General features: G+C 35.8%; 1 protein-coding gene across 1 annotated transcript in view; it reads left to right on the top strand.

Moving 5' to 3' along the window:
• LOC106142970 (pseudouridylate synthase RPUSD2) overlaps positions 1-23990 on the top strand; it is a 332895-nt gene that overhangs the window by 171130 nt on the left and 137775 nt on the right. The gene's annotated exons all lie outside the window — the stretch shown is intronic.

Here is a 23990-nt window from a genome sequence, read left to right as displayed (position 1 = left end):
ATGTATGTATTTTTTTAAATCATTTGTTTGTTTGTTTATAATATCTTTATTGCATAGAAATTTACACAGGAACAAGAAAATAGTAAATACATAGTTATAAAAGAAACAAATCACTTGGAATGGCGGACTTATTAAGACTTATTTGTTTCATAAATATAGAATATGTTTTGCTTATATTCTGTTTGTATGCCTATGTATTATACTAAAGTCGTGTAAAATCCACCTTCCACCCAAAAGTAGGTCGGGAACGAGAGGGAATACAGGGATCATTTGAAATGTGTTAATCCCTGAATCCTTAACCCCAGGGTACCTTCGACTGAGCCCTGTCTTAGCTACAATGGTGGCAAGTTGAATGATCTGTTGTTATGTTAATGTCTTGGTCTTAGAGTAGTTTCCATTTAAGGTTATGTTTAACCTTCATTTAATTGATAAAGTTGATTTTATTTATTAAATGTAGATGTGTAGCCATGGTACAAAATGGGCTGGGTTGCAGACTTGCAGAGGTATTCATTTTATACATACATTCATAAAATCACGCCCCTTTCCCAGAGGGGTAAGATGAGACTACATCTTTCCACTTGCCACGATCTCTGCATACTTCCTTCGCTTCATCCACATTCATAACTCTTCATGCAAGCTCGGCGGTTTCGGGTACTCTTGACCTGACCCTTTACCAGGACGTCCTTAAATATTCATTTTATCATTTATATATGAACGTATTATTTTATCTTTGCATATTTCTAGTTACACCTTCCACCATTTTGATTAAACTCAACTATTCCTCCTCAATTGGGCAATTTGAGCGCCCCGACTCGCTGACTTTAAACTCAATCCATCTTTATGAATAAATACTCGTACATAAAAAATATGAATACGCACAAAAAGTCACAGTAAATTTCCGATTTAACAGACGTTTATATAGTGCTTTGATTCATTTTATTCATTCTAGTATTTATGTTTCGCCAATAACATAAGTCTGGTATGCCAAAGTGGTACATAAATATTCCATAAAATATTTATATTGAATATTTTGGTATAATCACCGCCCGTTCTGATAAAATACGCACGTACTTATGGTTCTCGAATCATTATTATTTATTGTTGGAATATTTAAAAAAAAAAATCATTTGTATGTAATATGTTCTGTTTAAATCTTATACCACATCAATTAGCAATGAAAACCAATATATTATATCATATACTCACTTTGATATGTGCCGTGTGGTTCCCGGCACCAATACAAAAAAGAATAGGACCACTCCATCTCTTTCCCATGGATGTCGTAAAAGCCGACTAAGGGGTAGGCTTATAAACTTGGGATTCTTCTTTTAGGCGATGGGCTAGCAACCTGTCACTATTTGAATCTCAATCCTATCTTAAAGCCAAATAGCTGAACGTGGCCTATCAGTCTTTACAAGACTGTACTGTTACTGATTTAAACTTTAAAAGAAAAAATAAATATTGGAGCTCTTCGATTCCGATTTTGTAAAAATGTATCATGTTGTTTTAAAGTTAGGAGGAGATCACTTATCCAATAAAGCACCAATATACTAAGCCTTTTAAAGCAATACGCTAATAACACAAGATGAAGTAAAAATACCTAGTTTTTGTAGTCTAAGCGAATGCAACATGTATTTAAGAACTCCATATTTTGGAATTACAAACGAAACTTTTAAAGCTGAGAAAACAGATAATGTCTTAATCAAATTACTGACACAGGTTGGCTGAAAGAGATCCCACTTAAGAATAAGCCCGTTTTTGTACTGTACAACTGTTTTATATTTGTTACGTACTCCTTTAGTGAACAATAAAATATTTACTCACTTACTTTTGCCTTTCATCTTGAATCGAAACCAAAAGTAAACAGTCATATAAAATTATCGCTCGAACGTTTTGAAAACTCGTGGTAGCGCCGCGGCGTCTTGAATGAACCAGATGACGTCACGGGCCGACAATGATTTACGGCATTTTAAAAAGTTTCCCGACTCCAGACTCCGAGATGGCGGACATCCAACTCCACGCACGTCAAAGTCACGTCGAACTTGCGTGTTTTAACACGTGTTGCTTGTGACGTGGTGTAAATAGTCCATCGGTAATGGAATTGTATTTTTAAAGTCTACGTTATCTCCATGCAAGTTCGTTTCTGCCAATAAAAGAAAATGATCGTCATTTGAAGAAGAATTATAAAGTTATAGACTGTCTTTCCTTTGAAGAAGAACTCAAAAGTTATTTTATCGAACCAACAGTATATCGTATAAGTATACTGTACGTCGAAAAATATCTCTGAAAAGCTTACAATTTCGCAGAGGTGGAGTTGGTTAAAAATCGTTTAAATGTTTTAGTTATAATTTCGATAATATTATTAAACTGTTTAATCATTTCTTAATACATACATACATAAACAATGCCTCTTCCCGGAGGAGTAGGCAGAGACAACATCTTTCGAAAAAAATGTCTCCGAATTTACCAAGATACGTTCGTCTAGGCCTCTTCACTGCACCTTTAACATTCTCTTTGTATACACATATCTTTGTCATGTATGCCGTAATAGTCGACTATGGGATAAGCTTATAAACATTGTATTCCTCTTGTAGACGATAGGCTAGCCACCTGTCACTATTTGAATCCCAACTCCATCGTAAATCCTGAACATGGCCTTTAGTCTTCACAAGACTGTTGGCTCCGTCTACCCCGCTACTATATGCACGTATGTATAATTCAAAGATGAAAAACGCAAAGCAGTTTCCCTCCTGAATAAAAATTCTGAAATTACTACATCATATGCGTAATGTAGTATAATATCATTCATCGCCCACATTATAGACGTCATCAGTTTGTATTCAAACATTTACCAGATATAACTGGTATCACAGATGAAAATAAAACATTATGATCTCAATTCCTGTACTGTATTTCTTGAATAAATTTCAATGCAGAATTAAGAGTTTCTTCCTAATGTATGATTAGTTTCATTACACATAACCGCTATTCCATTATTTAACGTTTTCAGTTAAACGTGGTCTGAGAGTTTTAGAACTATCGCACAATAACAATTGGTATATCAGATCAAAGATGCAATACTGAAAATGTAGCAATGCCGAAAAAAAAAATATAAACATGTGGATGAAACAAAAAAAGAAATGCAGTGATCGGAAGAAATCTCCACGAAATTGATAAAAAAAATGATATATTTATTTATTCATATAAACTTTATTGTAAAATAAAAATGTATAGCACAATTGGCGGACTTGATGCTAGAAGCATTATCTACCAGTCAACCATTGGGTCTGACAGATAACTTTATTATATATACTATATTTTTGATTACAGTCATACAAGAACCACAATGCCACAGGCACAAAAAAAAACAAGATGCTGATAATATTGAGACTCTGTCTACTAAATAAGTAATAGAGACGTGACCACAAGCGTCTAAATTTTTAAGATATTCAGCTACATAGTTATTCATTTTTTAGTTTTTATACCCCACAGCGTTGTCTCATGTTAACGTGATTAAATTATTTTGCTTTACCTGAAAAACATCACGAAATGCCAACGTACCATGCTTACTTTGTATTCGCTTGTAAAATTTAATGGTTTTATTTGGTTCATTCCAGAACAGAACGCATTAAGGTATTAGCAAGTCGCAAAGCAAACTGACTTTGAAAACAAACGCATCAATTTTCGTAATGCCAATGTTTAGGCGTAGTGCACAAAAGCGAAAGTACAAATAATATACATACGTACGTACCATCTCGCCTGTTACCCGTTGGGGTAGGCAGTGACTATGGATTTCCACTTGCTACGATCCTTGCCGACCTCTCCCGCTTCCTCCACACTCGTTACTCTTTCATGCATATTCGACGATTACCGATACTCCTAACATCTCCCTGTTTCAAGACATTCGAAATTAGCTCCTTAAAAGTTCAACGTGGCCGGCCCTGTCCTATCTAAATAATATGCCTAAGTATTATTATACATACATACATATAGTTATATCCCTTGCGGAGTAGACAGAGCCAACAATCTTGACACAGCAGATGACAGAAGAGTATAAGAAGTTGTTCTTATTTTTAATCTACTTGACACAATATACAATGGCCAGGGTGTTCGTTATTGATATTGAAACCATGAAGGTTTAACACTAGCCTATCGCCTTCAAGAGTAATATTATTTGAAAAGATAATAATACTTCTAAAAAAGAACATTTAGAGAAATAGCTACCTTCTGAAAATAGATATAAGCTGTAAAGTTTCATACAAAACCTCGAGTAGTTTTTGCGTAAAGATATTCCAAAAATAATGTCGCATTTACAATATTACTAGCTGTTGTCCGCAATTATTTATATTATTTAGATATTGTTAGTACACAGCGACTTGCCTTTTTTTAGTCTCGGCTCGGTGAAGCCTTAATTAAATTCAGTGTAGCCCGCGCTTTACTTGGAAATTTAAAAGTTTTGTTTATTTGGTCTCAAAGGCTGGGATTTTATGATCAGGATAATATCTGTAGTCCATTAAAATTATTAAAAATATATACCTATATATTCTGGTTCTATAAATTGACATAAAAATGTTCAGTTTATGTTTCAAAGTAAGTTTTATATTTTACTTACAAAATTTTATTTGCCTTGAAAACTGAATTTATTAGATACATTTTTAAAGTTTATTTTATCACTTTTTTATCTCTTACGGGATAGATAGAGCCAACAGTCTAGCCAACCTAATGATGGAATTGAGATTCAGCTAGTGACAGGTTGCTAGCCCATTGCCTTGTGAAGCGTATCTCAAGAAAATTGGCCATTTTCTTGACTACATTTTACAATTTGCGCGGCGAGTGAAGCAGAAGGCACAAACTAGGTTTCTTCCTACGCTATCAAATCAGCATTGTAACATATCGCTTGCAATATATTTCTGAAAATATATATTTTACAAGTAACAACGAGTTCAATGTATTTTACAAGCTCCACCGAGTATTAATATTAATAAAACGTGTAACATTCAAGAAAGCCGTGAAGTTTTGTCAATTTATTTCGACTAAATTGTGCCATGTGGTTCCCGGCACCAATAAAAAAAAGAATAGGACCACTCCTTCTCTTTCCCACGAATGTCGTAAAAGGCGACTAAGGGATAGGCTTATACATTTGGGATTCTTCTTTTAGGTGATGTGCTAGCAAACTGTCACTATTTGAATCTCAATTCTATCATCAAGCCAAAAAGCTGAACGTGGCCTATCAGTCTATTGAAGACTGTTGACTCTGTCTACCCCTCAAGGGATATAGACGTTACGTATAATGTATGTATGTATGTAAATTGTTACGCAAACGTAACATACGAGAGTCGCCGGTTTATAAATAAAGCGGCATAGTTACCGGCCACTAAAATACCAATACTTAGTCTAGTCAGTGTCTAGGTACCTACGTATTTTATAGCACGTTTATACTAGCTTTGGCTCGCGATTTCCCTCGCTTACGAAATACGAACCAGTTTAATTTTTTTTTAATTCAGGTATGAATACTATCATGCCGGGCCGTGTGGTTCCCGGCACCAATAGAAAAACTAATGGAACCCCTCCATCTGTTTCCCATGGATGTCGTATAAGGCGACTAAGGGATAGGTTTATAAACTTGGAATTCGTCTTTTGGGTGATGGGTTAGCAACCTGTCACTATTTCAATCTCAATTCTATCATCAAGCCAAATAGCTGAACGTAGCCTATCAGTTTTTTCAAGACTGTTGGCTCTGTCTAACCTGCAAAGGATATAGACGTGACTTTAGACATACATACATATAATCACGCCTTTTTCCCGGAGGGGTAGGCAAAGACTACATCTTTCCACTTGCCACGATCTCTGCATACTTAGCTTCATTCACATTCATAACTTTCTTCATTTCAGACCCTTTGCCAGAAGTAATTAAGGACGTGACTATGTATGTATGTATTGTTTTTTAGTTCAAAGATGAATATTATCATCAACAACAACTGCTTAATAGTGTGCACAAATGTTTGTTACCGCTTCTTCTGCACTGACGCCTTGGAAGCGGCAGTAAACTTAGTTTTTAAGTAATGTATTTGACGTCAACCAAGTTGTTAAACCATACGACAATTATTAAGCGATATAATAATATCCTATAATAATGAATAAATAATTTTGAATTTTGAATTTTTGAATTTTGTTCAAAGGGCTATTGAAACAAATTCTTTTGTAATTTTATCATCAAACAAATCATTAATCAAACAAACAGACATAACAGTCACGGTATATTTCAGTGATTTATGATTTTTCCACATGTCTAAGGGTATATTTTTGTTCCCGAAATTTTGCAAGATGGCTTCGTGTTTTTCCCCCTGGACGTCTCGAGAAGCGACGAAGTAAATTATGGTCTATGACCTTAGAACCACGATCCTGGATGGGGTATGTCAGGTTTTTACGCGAAGAGAATTTCGTCTGAACTCTGCAACTTTTGCAAGGGAACTTAGTCCAAAAAGGATTATGATTACACATCCAGTTTCTTCCAGGTTTCAGAAAGATGTTTTTCCTGGCTTCAAAACATTGGTTAGAACTCAAACTAATGTACACAATTCAGTGTCATTGGTGCATGACCGCGCTAGGATTTAAATCCGTGCGTCAAAAAAGCGTTCCATTTTTTAATCCCAAATTTGTAATACAGACTCAAACCTTAATAAAAAAAAAAGAAATAGTATACATCCAACGATGACATATTAACGAATATGGATCACGTGTCGCGTTACTTCCTATTCCGGCCATCGCAATGCAATATGAAACGAGAATATATATCATACTAATGACTGTCATTTATATGATTCGTATCTCGCGCAAAATTTAATTTAATTTCGTGATTTTCGAGTTGTGTTTGTGTACGTACTGAAAGGGTTTTTTAGGAAGTAAAGGTCTACCCATATGTAAGGTTAAGTTTTGGACCTGAGGTTTGAGAAACTGAGAATTCCTAGGCAGGTACTTAGAAGACAATCTGGCTCCGAAACCTATACCTTTTCCCACTTTCTAAGTGAGGTCGGCACAGTATGTTAGTTTTTTCCAATTACTTCTGTCAATTATGTAAAAATCATCACTAAACAACTGTTTTCCAAAAATTGTCCTAGTCCGCTCAACCCAACTAAAAACCAAACGCATTTCTACGCTAAACAAGTCTACATTGTAAGTTGACCATATTTTCAATAACAGCTTTGTGTTCTTACAATTTCTTTGTCCTAATTACAAACCTAAAGCAAACTAGACATATTTAGCGTCTGAAGTTTTAAATCTAGGATTACTGAAAGCCAATCAATGCCGCTATACAGTCAGACAATGGAATCCAACTGGCTTGGCGCCAAGTTTTCGTCACCACAAAAAAAAAACTAGTTTCAACCGGTCTGACAGATGAAAAGCGGAGTATTTACACATTGAATTTGCCGCGATAAGAATAAGTTTGAAAAACCAGGCTACATAGATTTTAGAACTGCCATACGCCATTTTGATTTGTGTGTGACGTAAGGGAAGAAATAAAATCGCCGCTTCTAATCATGTTTTTGTTAAAACTACTTACACACTAATCACGTGTTTATCGTTTATGCGGTAGACACAGCCAACAGTCAGACTGAAAGGTCACGATCAGCTAGTGGCTTAATGATAGAAATGAGATTTAAACAGTAACAGGTTGCTATCCCATCGCCTAAAAGAAGATTCAAAGTTAACCCTCCCGTTAGTCGCCTTTTAAGACATCCATACATACGGTTAAGTGGAGTGATGAATGGAGTGGCCCTATTCTAAAGAGCTGGGAACCACACGGCACACTTTATACACAATAAAATGAAAATTAGTCAACATACCTATCCATAAAAAAATATTAGTTCAGACAGCTGTTTATTAATGAAACAAAGGCCTAGTATTGTGGCGATAAATTTCTCGTATCGTAAATGCCTTTATTACGCGAGTCATATGACGTTTCAGCTCGTTCATACCACGGTTTTATTTTAGTCTAGTCTATGCATATGTTTATAATTCCCACGACTGTATCTATTTTATTATTTTTTGGTTTTTAGTACATTTATATTAAACATTGCAATGTATGTTTAACATAAAACCGTTTAACTTAAAAAGTTTTTTTACCTATTTTTTTTTTATATTAACATGGTAACAATAAATAATTGAATTGAATATCGGAAGATAGTGAATAAGTATATAAGAATTAAAGTCCAATTTATTATATTTAATTAAAGTCTCATTTTATTATAATTAATTCATCATTAAACTCCTGGCGTTATTTCCCGCTTACTTGTCTAGAGCGCAGAGTGGACTTATGACCATGATTTTAAATTGAGATAAGATTTTATACGAAACGTCTCCCGCGTCGCAGAGGAACCTTACCCGTATAAGATCATGTTTGGACGTTCAATTGCTTGCTTCACATTTTCACTCACTCATCAATACATACATACATACATAAAATCACTCCTTTTTCCCGGAGGGGTAGGCAGAGACTACTTGCTCTACATACTTCATCCACATTCATATCTCTCTTCATGCAAGCTGGGCGGTTTCGGGTACTCTTGACCTGACCCTTTACCAGGACGTCCTTAATTTGATCAAGGTACGTTCGTCTGTGTCTTCCCACTCGTTCCTTTCCATCCACACTTCTCGTATATTTGCTTAGCCAATCTGTTTTCGTTCATCCTTTCCACACGACCAAACCATCATAGCATAACCTTTTCAATTTCTGTTACTATTTTATTGATTACGTTACAAAAACACATAATTCAGAAAATAATCATTTTTTACATAAGAAAAAGTGTATAACCGTTCTACTTTTCGATATAGTCACTTTTAACTACTTAAACAAAATTTTACTAAGCGTGCCTAATAATAGTCGATTTTCAGGACAATGTCCCATTGCTCCCAACGTAATAGTCAGTCAATAAATCAAACATAGTACTCAATTTATGGAGCATGACTAATTACAGCTGTATAGATGCCTGAAACATTGTTTGCTCAACAAGTATTGTAGACATAGTAATTGTAGTTAAACATTCTTTAAATATATGTCGTTTGATGTGTACATAAATGTTGGTATCAATTAGCATACGTAAATAATCTTAAATGAAAAAAATCGTTATTATTTAAAATTAACCAAAAAATATAAATTGAACGACTGTTGGCTCTGTCTATCCCTGAGGATATAGACTATATATTTTTTCACCATTATCTTCCTAACCATTTGAATCTGAATTCAAATGGTGAAAATCATCAAGTTATACAGCTGGATATGGCCTTTCAGTCTTTGTGAGACTGTTGGCTCTGTCTTTTCGTCGGGATAAAGATATGATTTAATAAATATGAACGTATGTATCATCCTCCTAATGTAAGTCCCGGTTGCAGATCCCGGTCCCTTCTTACCTTATTGGAGAGGAGTTCAGGGTCTGCCTGTGACCACAAGCCTGGATTCAAATGAATTTGTATAATGTTAGTATGTAAAAATTGCAGAAAATTTACAACGAAGACCATTTGCACACATATCATCTTTCGCGGCGTCAAGCCATGATTTCTTCGGTATACACCTTTCATCTGTTCCCCAAACAGACGAAATATTCGTATTGACATAATCAGTGCTACATTCATTCATGTTTTTTAATGTAGACAATGCGTATTCGTCCACGATTTAGATTTAAGAGATCTATATTTGTAAATTGACGTCCGATGAAAATGCTGCAGTGTAGTTTGTTCCGCCGCTTCTTCTGCACATGCGCCTTGGAAGCGGTAGTAGTTATAATTAGATTTAAGTTATGTGACGTCAATAAGTGATACCTTGTATCCAATTTTGAAAATAAATCTATTCTATTCTATTCTAGTCTACCGGCTTCCCCAAGAGACACGGCCGTATCAGCGCAGGCGGCATTCTCACATTTTATCCGCTACGTCACCGACATGAAGACTCAATCAAACTGTTCACTAGCATACGTTATTCACGATATTGGGGAAAATTTATTAACAGCCGTCAAACACGATACTTCATTTATAATTTTCCCAATTTTACAACAAAAGAAGTGTTTGTCAACCCTAGCTGACGTCATTCCGACGCCATTTTAATCGACAAGTGATGTCACGCTGCGAAATTTCAGGAATCGCGATGGAAACTCGAACAAAAAGCATTGTGTTTTGAACAATGTTGCGAGAAACGAAAAGAAATGTACCAATACACGGTACACACTTGACGGCCTCTGTGGCGCAGCGGTAATACGCTTGTCTGTGACATCGGAGGTCCCGGGTTCGAATCCCGGCTAAGGCATGATGAGAAAAGAACTTTTTCTGATTGGCCTGGGTCTTGGATGTTTATCTATATTAAGTATTTATTATAAAATATAGTATCGTTGAGTTAGTATCTCGTAACACAAGTCTCAAAGAACTTACTTCGAGGCTAACTCAATCAGTGTAATTTGTCCAAAAAAAAAAAAAAATGAAACCAGGTTGAAGGGCGCGCTGGGTGGTGTACCTTAATGTACATACATAAATAAAGTCACGGCGTTTCCCCGGAGGGGTAGACAGAGACTACAACTTGCCACGATCTCTGCATACTTCCTTCGCTTCTTCCAGGTTTCGGGTACTCTAGACCTGACCCTTTACCAGAACGTACTTTATTTGATCAAGATACGTTGGTCTAACCCTTCCCACTCCGACCTTTCCCTCCAAAATCTCATTGTAGGTATATCTGCTTAGTCAACCTGCTGTTCAAAAGAGGGGAAGGAAGAGAGGTAAAGAAAAAACTAAAAGTATCAACATACCACCAAATAAAAAAAAAAGTTAGCTCTTAAATTTAAAAAGCAGATATAAAAGCATTTAATTAACTTCCCGATTTTCCGTTCCGGTAATTTTCACACTCGATTAATCTACATTAAATCGATTAGCCGTTTAATAGACAAACTTTCGCCATTGCTTGTAAATATTTTATGTATTGTTATTACTAATGCGCATAATTAAATACATAAAATACATTTAACCATATTTAATTTTCGTGTGTAAATGGTATTAATGGTATTCGTGTGGTTCCCGGCACCAATAAATAAAAAATAAGACCACTCCGACTCCTTCCCATGGATGTCGTAAAAGGCGACTAAGAGATAGGCTTATAAACTCGAGATTCTTCTTTTAGGCGATTGGCTGGCAACCTGTCACTATTTGGACCTTGACTATCATTAAGCTAAACAGCTGAACGTGGCCTATCAGTCTTTTCAAGACTGTTGGCTCTGTCCACCTCGCAAGGGATATAGACGTGATTATATGTATGTAAGTACGTATAACTAATTGATGCCTATTTTGAGTATGTCAGAGCGATCATTTAGTTTAACATTTCAGTGCCGGTATAATTAAGTACCCCTATTAATTATACTTAGTTTCAATGTACTCCAATATTGTTCAGCTAAACTAATGGTGATTTGTCGGAAATATAGCTAGCTACCATATATTTTTTAATGGCTTTGCTATCCTAATAGGAATTTTGGTAGGTATATTTATTATATTTAAGTATATGTTATGTATGAATTATCTGTAATTTCATACATAAAACCACGCCTCTTTCCCGAGCGAGGAGGCAGAGACTACTTATTTTCAGGTAGAGACTTCATGATAGAATTCAGATTCAAATAGTGACAGTTGCTAGCTTATCGCCTAAAAGAAGAATACTCATTTAATGAGCCTATCCCTAAGTCGCCTTTTACGACGATTGACAATTATTAAGCGATATGAAGTACCTATCCTATAATAGTGAATAAAAATTTTGAATTTGAATTTGACGTCCATGGGAAGGAGATGGAGTGGTCCTATTTCTTTTTCTTTTGGCACTAGGAACCACACAGCTCATTCGATTGACATTCACACTCGTTTTGTATATTTAATCTGCTCATTAGAAATGTCATCATTGATCTACTCCATATTTTTTTAAAGATTATACGAAGTTTTCAATATTATCGATCGTTAATGGTATCATGCACACTGTATTCCCCATAGTACCATTTGTAAAATGTGACGTATGGCAAGGTTAAAACACCTGCCGTGTCATATGTCATAGATATAGGTCAACTAGTCTAATATTCAGAGTACTATAATAGTTCTTGGTAGATAACATCCACTTATCCATTAAACGAGTGTGTTGTCGTAAAAGGCGATTAAGAGAGAGGCTTATAAACTTGTGATTATTATTTTAGGCGACGGGCAAGCGACCTGTCACAATATGAATCTCAATTCTATATGACTGTTCGCTCTGTCTACCTCGCAAGGGATATAGACGTAACTATTTCCCAGAGGGGTAGGCAGAGACTACCTCTTTCCACTTGCCACGATCTCTGCATACTTCCTTCGCTTCATCCACATTCATAACTCTCTTCATGCAAGCTCGGCGGTTTCGGGTACTTTTGACCCCTTTTGACCAGGACGTCCTTAATTTGATCAAGATACGTTGGTCTAGGTCTTCCCACTCCGACCTTTCCCTCCATACTCTCCCTCTTTTCATTTTTTCCTATTAACATAAAGTGCTTTTCAAAGATGCCAGGAACACATAGTACCTACCTACCAAGGTGTTACTAAGTAAAAGTATAACGAAAAAATAAAAATACAAATCGAATGTTTACAACTTTTAATTGGATCCAGTTACCTACGGCGATCAGGTGAACTTCTTTAATAATTACTGTCTGTCGGATCAAGTGTGGCCCGAACGCAAGATAAGGGAAGGTTAGAAACATAAATTGATGAGTTTTGCTGAAAGTTAGCGAATTCTTCTCTCTTGTGTTTTTGTTTTATAATGAAACATTGGTTTTATTGCGGTAAAAAAAAATCCTAAACTTGTTGTATTTCATTAAGCTTTGTGCTTATTTAGAAAGCAAAAAGCTGAATAAAAGCTTTTGTTTGTAATGTATGTATTTTGCAGTATACATGACAATGTGCACTTTAGCGCATCACCAAATTAAAGTTTTTCTGTTTGGTCAGCTGGTAGACTGGTAGAGAATGCTAAACGGCATTAAGTTAGTACATTTTTTTTGTGCAATAAAGTTTTTAATAAATAAATAAACAGTCCGTTTATTTCCAATATGACACATGCAAAATAATTTTACAATATTTTTTCTCTCACGGTAGATTTCACGATCCTCGAATGGAATCGAGACTAACATACAGTAACGAAGTATTTTGGTATCACGAATGAAGCACTAATAGGTTTGTTCTTCTTTCTTCTGACATTAGTCCCGGTTACATCCTCACCTCTCTGGAGAGGAGCCTGGGACGCGCCATTTTTCTTGTGAATAAAGACGGTTAGTATATTCGACATTAAATATAAATATAAAATTTAAATATATACGGGACAAATAACACAGATTGAGTTAGCCTCGATGTAAGTCCGAGACTTGTGTTACGAGATACCAACTCAACGATACTATATTTTATAATAAATACTTATATAGATAAACATCCAAAACCCAAGCCAATCAGAGAAAGTTCGTTTCTCATCATGCCCTGGCCGGGATTCGAACCCGGGACCTTCGGTGACACAGACAAGCGCACTACCGCTGCGCCACAGAGGCCGTTATTATTATACATACATTATTATATTCCATTTTGTAAAATCGCTAACGCTCATGATCGTGCCGCTTTCTGAGGTGGTAAGGTGATATCACGAGTTGAGCAGCAATTAAATTTTCTTCCTAACAATTTATTATTAAAGCCAATATATTTTTCTTCGGACTCTCACTCTTTTTCTCTTTCTACTGCCATTATTTTTAATGAGTTTTTGTAACGTATATTCGTTTGGAGGAAATTCTTCCTTGTTTTGACGATGGCGTATTAAATTTTGTTTTCAATTATATTGGCCCGTGCTCTACTTGTTCCACTAATATTTTTTTATGAGGTACTATATGTTTCATTGAGTAATCTAATGAGTTCTTAATACAGAAGATTCCAAGGAAAGAAGAAAGTAGAGGGCAAAAATTTCTTCTAATTCTGTTCTTAACATACATAGACATAAATTCATACTCAACTATTTTTATAACATAATAAGAGCGAAGTTCAAAATCACAAATATAACAGGTCAATCGCTTAAATCGGAAAAATATTTATTCATTCAAAGATCGTGGTCAAAGAAGGACCCTGGGCTCCTCTCCCAAGAGGTGAGGATACAATCGTACAAACGCCAGAAATATGAATATGTTGACACTTCAGAAATAGGAATAATATAAGACTAAAAGTTATTCCGAAATCTGTGGTTGACACGCCAAAAGGAGACAGAGTCTACACAATTTTTCTGAAGTGTTAATACGTTTTCGTATCAACTTTGTAAAGCTATGAACATGAATGTCACCCCCAGCCCTAATAATAACAGTAGGCAGTAATCAGACTCTATTCATCATTATTACAGTAATTTGAAGGTTGACGCATGCAAATAAGTGCGAAGCCTGTGCGGCGTGATTGCTCGCTTTCTTTCCGTTCTTAACCCACACCGCCACAAGTGGGGTGTTAAGAATGATGATTTTATACATACATACATACATATGGTCACGTCCATATCCCTTGCGGGGTAGACAGAGCCAACAGTCTTGAAAAGACTGAATGGCCACATTCAGCTATTTGGCTGAATGATAGAATTGAGATTCAAATAGTGACAGGTTGCTAGCCCATCGCCTAAAAAAGAATCCCAAGTTTGTAAGCCTATCCCTTAGTCGCCTTTTACGACATCCATGGGAAAGAGATGGAGTGGTCCTATTCTTTTTTGTATTGGTGCCGGGAACCACACGGCACGATTTTATTGCTATCTTATTATAAACTTAAGACTGACAAATATCGTAAGCACATAAATTCGGGGTAGATAGAGTTAACAGTCCCAAAAAGACTTAAAGACCACGTCAAGATTCTGAGAGTGACATAGGTTGTAAGCTCATCGCTTAAATTAAGAATTGCGAGTTTATAAGCCTGGATAGGACTAAAACTCAATGTAGACTAGTATATCCCTTACTCTGTCTGATGCCCAAGGCGCCACCCGCAGTCTTCGTAGCACGGTTACCCTACGACTAAGACTACCGACATCCAACACCAATTTTTACTCCCACTCTTTTACTGTACAAGCTGTCCGTCTACGGAATGCTCTCCCTGTCGATATCAGGAAAGCCCAGCCTATTGATAGTTTCAAAAATCTCGTTAGGTCTCATTATCTTTCTACTCTATCCTAAGTATATGTTGTTTTTATGTATTTATCTGTATTTATGCGTATTTATATGTATTATATAAAGATATATATTATGTATGTATTTTATTATGTTCAAACATTTATTTATCTTGCTCTGCGCCAACGCCAATCTCCTGTTTGATGTCCTTCCACCCAAAGGTTGACTGGAAGAGATTGCTTTAGCGATAAGTCCGCCTTTGTACCATCTATATCTGTTTTGTGCTGTTTTGTATGTTTTACTCTTATGGTGCAATAAAGAGTTTTATCTATCTATCTATCTGTTTTGTCTACCCTGTCGGTAACATAGCAACACGCCGCCAAGTCGAGTGGCAGCTGACGGCCGGGTATAATGAAAAATGCCCGCCAGCCAAATTTCAGCATGTGACGTCATCCACTGAATAATATTAGCATAACATTAATAATATTAGCACATGTTTGTTTTAGTTTTTTTACAAGATTTTTTAGGTGCCCAAGTCCGTTCGTGTATTCGGAATTTAAGTTGTTTGAATCGTAATATCAGACCTTATTTGTGTGTACTATGATTTTAATTAGTGGTGTAACCTAAGCTTTATATGCTTTTTTAAATAACGGGAGTGTGAATGGGAATGATAGAGTGGACAGTCCCAGACGAACGAACCTTGATCAAATCGGAGACGTTCTGGCAAAGGTCATGTTAAGAGTATCCGAAATCGTGAAGAGACCGATGAGAGATGAATGTAAATGAAGCGAAAGAAGTATGCAGGGAGCGTAACAAGTGGATATATCGCTCTGTCTACCTCTATGTATGAAAAAAGACCCATTTAAAAAGGATTGAACAAAGATCTATGTACATACTCAACAATCATTGACACCATAATATTCACTTATTTCTGTAGCTCTACCCGCGTTTAACACCGTCCGTCCATATAATCACGTCTATATCCCTTGCGGGGTAGACAGAGCCAGCAATCTTGAACGGCTGACAGGTCACGTTCAGCTGTTTGGCCTAATGATAGAATTGAGATTCAAATAGTGACAGATTGCTAGCCCATCGCCTAAACGAAGAATCCCAAGCCTGTAAGCCTATCCCTTAGTCGCCTTTTACGACATCCATGGGAAGGAGATAAAGTGGTCCTATTCTTTTTTTCAATAATGCCGGGAACCACACGGCACCAAAGTATTACAAAAAAAATATTTCGCGTTGCCGTGGTAATTTCTAGATATCATTTCTTAGTGCTGTTCTTCTTATTTCTTCTCGTATACTTCTAAAAAGAATTCATACTAAATTGCACCTTCCTACGCCAAGTAGCAACGGTTGTATCTAACCTGTCAGTCAGTCAATATATTAACATTGAATTCGTATTTTCAAAAATCATTTTTTTATTTTAAATCTTCGCATAAAACCGCTTCTAGAGTATTAAACATAAACAATTTTGAAATGAAATATTGATTTGTGTTAACAAATTTAGTTTTTTCTAATATATCATTAATTCCTTGTTTCAGGTGAGTTCGGATTGAAATGTCTACTAATGAGCTTCTGGTAATTATAAACTTGCCTTCAGGCCTTCATAGATGAAGATAACCGAAATTTCCCTAGGCAACTTACCCTCGTCAAATCAACTGGAGAATCATAATAATTTGTTCGGATTTAACTTACTCCTAAGTATAATATAAATAGAGTAATAACGCCCCTATGATCGGCTTACAAACTCAAATCCATACATACATAAAATTAGGTACACCTCTTTGCCGGAGGGGTTATGTAATTTCATTATTGAACCATTTATTCAAGGGCTTATAAACTCGGAATTCTTCTATATTCTTCTAAGGGCTTATAACCTGTCAGTAGCAGAATCTCAGTTCCATCATTAAGCCATAGATACAAACATATTATGTACATATAATCACGTCTATATCCCTTGCGGGGTAGACAGCCAGCAATCTCGAAAGGCTGACATGCTACGTTCAGCTGTTTGGCTTAATGATAGAATTGAGATTCAAATAGTGGCAGATTACCTAAAAGAAGAATACCGAGTTAATAAACCTATCCCTTACTTGCCCTTTACGACATCAATTTGAACGAGATGGAGTGGTCCTATTCTTTTATTTATTTGTGCCAAGAACCACACGGAAATGTAAACGCTGTAATTTTATAACGCCTACCTGTTTAAAGTAATTACAGTGCGATCTGTTATAATGTACACTTCGTGGCGTGGAAAACGATACTGTTGTTACAGATATTCTAAAAGAAATTAATTATTTTATGTAGAATTATACTCAGTGGTAACTCGTATGAGAGTGGCCTCTAATCGCATATACTTGTATTGACTTTTAGTCAGGGTTAGATGATTTTAAGAACTAGTCAAAAGGCATTTCACAATCTGACTGATTCATACCAGGACCGTGGTCTTGGTGATAAGCGAACCCTGGGCTCCTCTGCAGAGGACGCAAACGGGACTAACATCAACTTTCAACAAACAATCGTTTTATTTAAACTTAAAATGTATGGTTTTGTTTTTAAAATTATTATAGTACATCACTGAATAAATATAATTGATTTTTCAGCAGTGAACAATTCTGTAGCATTATTGACTAGCATACTTATATTTGTGTACAAATTGTAGTCAAATTTATTTTTATTCACTAATCCTTCTATGGTTACCCTTGGTCCATTTTGCATACACACATATATATATAATCACGTCTATATATCCCCTGCGGAGTAGACAGAGCGAACAGTCTCGAAAAGACCAATAGGCCACGTTCAGCTGTTGGGCTTAAAGATACAATTGAGATTCAAATAGTGACAGGTAGGCAACCTGTCACTATTTGAATCCCTCAGTCGCCTTTTACAACGACAACGGGAAAGAGAAGGAGTGGTCCTATTCTTTTTTCTATTGTTGCCAAGAACCACACGGCATATCCATATTTTTTTTTAATTTACGTTTTATCAAAATATTAGCTTTAATTATATATCCAAAGCTATTAATATTTCTTCCGTACATGCAATAATATAATTTAAAGCATTAATGACTTTATCTTTTTCGTGGAGGATATAAAAAAACATTGTTTCCTGCATGAATCACTTTTAAAATTATTTTCTGAGCGATCTTGCGGTTGGCCTTATAGTTTATCATAATTACGATCATAAAACAACTAGACAATTACTATTACATCACTCACATTTAACTTGTAACTTAGAATTAAATATGATAAATGATGACGATGTAAATGTGCAAATGTAAAAACAATTAGACTGTTTTCAAAAACTTGCAAGTTTACAGACTGTTTTGTGTGTCAGTGACATTAAAAAAGATTTGTTTTAAGTTTTTGTTTTCATAAACTTGCAGATGAAAATGCGTTATTTTATAAATAAGTTTTTTAAAACACATTCGGTTTGTTTTTTTTTTTTTCAATCTTTCCAAATTCATTTAAAATTACTTTTAAATAGTTTTCCGTCCGTTTCTTGTTGTTTCGTTGGTAGGCCAGCGATGAATTAATATGATTTAATAAGTGTCAATTGCATTTAATCTTGGTCAAAAATATCAACACAAATTTTGTGGTAGTACTGGAGATTTAGAATTAATATGATGTCAATTTGTCGCTGTTGTCGGAGATTTGACAGCTTCTTACTGTTTAGTTATCGTTATACGAGTTGTAATGACGCTTCCCATATTCTAAGTGTAATTTACTTATTCTATTAACGTAAGTTAATTTCCACAATAAATTCTCTCTACTTTTCTTCACTTTATTAATAAGTGATTTATTAGTCATACATACATGTAATCACTATGTTTTACAATAAAGTTTTGAATTTAAATTTGAATCACGTCTATACCCTTGCAGGGATATACAGAGCCAAAAGCCTTGAAAAGATTGATAGGCAACGTTCAGCTGTTTGCCTTAATGATATAATTGATATTCATATGGGATGCTAGCCCGTCGCCTAATAGAAAAATCTCATGTTTATAAACCTATCCCTTAGTCGCCTTTTACGACATCCGTGTGAGATAGAGTTGTCCTATTCTTTTTTCCTATTGGTGCCGGGAACTGCACGGCACATGAATAGTCGTTACACGGCTATATATAAGTTGTTCACAGAAAAGGTCCTTTATAAAATAACTGTTATTTCAATTCCCATCTTACCTTGGCCTACAGTGTATACGCAATAAGTAATAGACTCCTCAAAGTTCAGATGGTCATTCGCAATCCATTTATCTTAATTAACAGAAGGGTTCCAGAATTTCAATCAGTCAGCGTTGGGTTTCTGTTGTTCACGATTATAAATTAACATATTGCTAACGTAGTGCCGTGTGATTTTCGGTACTGACCTGACTTTCCTTAATTAACAGGGTGACTAAATTCGGACAGGAGTCAGTTCCAACCTACATATTGTCCACCTTTACATTGTAAAGATACCTAGATCCTATTATTACTTAGTTTATAATTAAAAACAATAGTTATAATTGGTAGTATTTAAGACTTTACGTTACAAAATAACATTTTACATTGAATATCTATTATTTTGAAGTGAAATAATTATTAAAATAAACGGTTGCTGACAGAGTCGCCTTGTAGAGAAAAAACAACTGACATTTCGATTTAAGCCATAAAAAATATTATAATTATCCACACAACTTAACACTAAGTCAGCTAACTGCTACATAACACATCTTTTTACTTCATTATTTCATTTAATTCCTTACACAAAAGATTCCGTTGGTCCCCCTGGCCTACTTTTGTAAAAGTAGTTTGGGTACCCCGTGACCTTACCACGGAAAACTTCTTGTAATTTATCACTAATAACAGTCTCGGCTATATTCTAGTATCGCCCCGTCACGCCATCAGTAATTACCCGACGAAATATTAGGCACAATTAGTATGACGGTGTTGTAAAACAATTAAATATTGGCTGAATTTGTTTTGTTTTTACGTTTCACCGACTTTTGGTAAGTTTTTTGTTTGTTTTTTCTTTTTCTCTCTTATCTTTCCAGCCTCTGTGGCACGGTGGTAGTACGCTTGTCTGTGACATCGGAGGTCCCGGGTTCGAATCCCGGCCAGGGCATGATAAGAAAAGAACTTTTTCTGATTGGCCTGGGTCTTGGATGTTTATCTATATAAGTATTTATTATCTCGTAACACAAGTCTCGAACTTACTTCGAGGCTAACTCAATCAGTGTAATTTGTCCCGTATATATTTATTTATTTGCACGTTCTCACCCTCCATCATAGTGCTTCGGGGTTCGCTTTCATACATTTATTTTTCCACTTTTTTCCGGCGGCGTCTTCAGTTTTCATTCATCTTTACACATTTATTTTGGTGTTAACGCATTATCATATATAAAGAGTTAACACCGAACTTCTTTAAATTTAGAACACTACGGGCACTTATAAAACAATTCTACGAATTCCCATGTGCAGTGTACGCGATTCAAACGAGTAGTTGATATCATTGGATAATTCCCCTATTAAGGTAATGAAACTGCTGAGATGACGATGACAAACAGGATAGAAGAATATCTTTTCAATTGTTAATCTGTGCCGTGTGGTTCCCGGCACCAATAGAAAAGAATAGGACCACTGCATCTCTCTCCCATGGATGTCGTAAAAGGCGACTGAGGGGTAGGCTTATAAACTTAGGATTCTTATTTTAGTCGATGGGCTAACAATCTGTCACTATTTAAATCTCAATTCTATCTTAAAGCCAAATAGCTGAACGTGGCCTAACAGTCTTTTCAAGACTGTTGGCTCTGTCGACCCCGAACGAGACGTGATTATATGTATGTATGTATGTTGTTAATCTAGAACACCCATTCGCGGAAGCAAGAAATATATATATTCGTCGTTGGAACGTGCCGTGCGTTCTCACGGAGAATTCGGGCGACAAGGCCGCCTTGGCCCGGGGGTCGAGTAATGAGAAAATTATGGTAATACGCCCCCGTGACGGAACTGCATTGCCGCTATTTCTCGGCTGCGTAAATTACGAGGTGTTGTTGATATGTTGGTGAAAGTAATCTTTGTAAAAGAAATTGCTACAATATAGGTGGATACCTATCCATGTAGGTAGGTCCATCCAGGTAGGTAAGAATAACAAACATCCTCCAATTCTTACGTCAAAGCGATTTTGGTAAAAGCGATGATTCAGCTCGACCACAAAAGGGAAGATTCTCTGCCAGGCTAGTTGTGATGCCTGGGGAACCGTGCGACAAGCGATGTTGAGTCGGAGGTTGTATTTATGTTCCAATCCGTGAAATCTTTGTTTGCGCGATTTAGATTTAGATCTTCGCTGCTATTGGCTGAGCGCGTCATTTTCTTCGCTATAATTGACAGGTGTGTGACATTAATGATGTCGCCACAGCACTATTCTTACATACATACATATAATCCATCTCTTTCACATGGATGTCGTAAAAGGCGACTAAGGGATAGGCTTATAAAATTGCGATCCTTTTTTTTAGGCGATGGGCTTGCAACCTGTCACTATTTGGATCTCAATTCCATCATTAAGCAGAGCAGCTGAATGTGGCCATTCAGTCTTTTCGGGACTATTGGCTCTGTCTACCCCGCAAGGGATATAGACGTGACTATATGTATGTATGTATGTATGTATACATATAATCACGTCTATATCCCTCGCGGGGTAGACAGAGCCAAAAGTCTTGAAAACGAAACTGATTACGGATTACTGAAAACGGTTCCGGGACCCACCGACTATTCTTTGTGGCTCAATATTTAGTTTGCGTATAAAATTAATATTCAATTTTAATATCTTAAAAACAATGCTTTGGAGGGCACTTCTGTGAACTATAATCGGCGCTTTACATCCATACTTTTTAAAACAATGGAAGGTCGATCCGAAGATTATAATTACTTGAACAATGATGATCCGGTGCGACGCTTAATGTGGAAAAAAATGACCTCACGATAAGTAAATGCATTAAACAATTTATCTGTCTAGATTTAAGGACGATTGTACACGATATTAACCACTTTAAAAGTAGGAGGTTCTTGTTTTTTTTTTATTGCATTAAAAGAACAAACCTGATATACTTTTAAGTCCACCGTTAAAATGATTTATGAACCTATTTACCTATTAATTTATTAATTCTAGATAATATGATGTGTATTATTACTGTATTTAACATACCAATCCATGTTTTAAAAATACAATCTAACAGGAATGTGCCGTGTGGTTCCCGGCACCTATAAAATAAAATAGGACCACTCCATCTCGTTCCCACGGATGTCATAAAACGCGACTAAGAGATAGGCTTATAAACTTGGGATTCTCCTTTTAGTCAATGAGCTAGTAACCTGACACTATTCGGATCTCAATCTATCATTTAAGCAGCATCTGAACGTGGTATTCAGTCTTTTCGAGACGGTTGGCTCTGTCTACCCCGCAAGGTATATAGACGTGACAATATGTATGTGTGTATTTTTAAGATAATTCCGTGTTGTCCCTCGATAATGTCCATCGTTGCGGTAGCTGTGTAAAAGTTATTGAAATAGAAATTTTGTAGCATATTTTTAATACATTTATAACGCAAACAGTCGTTCGAAACCGATCAAAGTTTAATTATGACTTCCGTTGAGTAATCAACCGCATATATAAATAATTTTATGATTAATTACGGATTAATTAATCATAACCTTATTTCGGGGATTACTTGCTAGAATTAGAACATCTTTTGTACATACGTTAAATACTGAAAAAACCACATATCGTGCCAAATGTCAGCTTCAAACGAGTTTTCCTCGTATTCGTGAGAAATTAAAAAATATATATCCCAATGTCTTGACCTCGAATAAATAACTATACTCATACACAATTTCATCAAATTGGGCCAACGGTTATGAGCGTAACAGTACTAGTATTTTTGCATGTGGGTTTGTATCATTTGTTTTACTGTGGTCAAAATTTTCAACATACATACATATAATCACGTACTTTTCCCTTACAAGGTGGACAGAGTCAATCGTCTCGAAAAGACTGAATGCCACGTTCAGATGCGTGGTTAAATGATAGATTGTGATCCGAATAGTGTCAGGTTACTAGCTCATTCCCTAAAAATATCCCAAGTGTGTAAACTTACATTTTCAGAGACAAAAATATTAAGTATTTCAAGTTTTTTTTTTAAATCAACCAAAATGACCTTTGTATTAAGGTCAGTCGGGTAACACTGACGTAATTCTAACCGCAATTACTGGTAATGCAAGTAAATAGTAATGAGCTCTTGAGAAAAGGAAATTATCGTTTTAATTTAGTTGGAATTAATTTAGTTTGAAAAAAAAAAAACTTGATATAGCACAAAAATAGTTTTACAAAATTACATAAAAACGCGTCTTTTTTTCACAAGGATAGAGAGATAACGTCTTTACAGCAATCACTGCATACTTCGTTCACTTCATTCAGATTCATCACTCTCATTATACAAGCTCGTCGGTTAAGGCACTCTTGACCTGACCTATAGTCAGAATGTCCCTCATTTGATCAAGGTACGTTCATCTAGACCTTCCAACTCTAACGTCCTCGTAACGAAGATGATATTATTTTCTATGTAGCCAACTGTACATTCCCGAATATAACTTCTTGTACAGCATGTTATAATATTGATCCCGTTAATTGCGGTTCAATTATGAACAGACATTGACATGAAGTGTTATAAACAGCATGTTTGTTTTCAGTAAGCATGCCGGAACACCACCCATTAGCTGGACTTTGTTGATGTATTGCGGAATATGCTAAGCATATAATTAATGGATCAAAGTAGTAAATAGTCACTGGTAGAGAATAATG

Source organism: Amyelois transitella, chromosome 2 (assembly GCF_032362555.1).
Source record: "Amyelois transitella isolate CPQ chromosome 2, ilAmyTran1.1, whole genome shotgun sequence".
In the NCBI taxonomy this organism is placed as follows: Eukaryota; Metazoa; Arthropoda; class Insecta; order Lepidoptera; family Pyralidae; genus Amyelois; species Amyelois transitella.
This window is presented reverse-complemented; position numbering and strand designations above follow the sequence as displayed.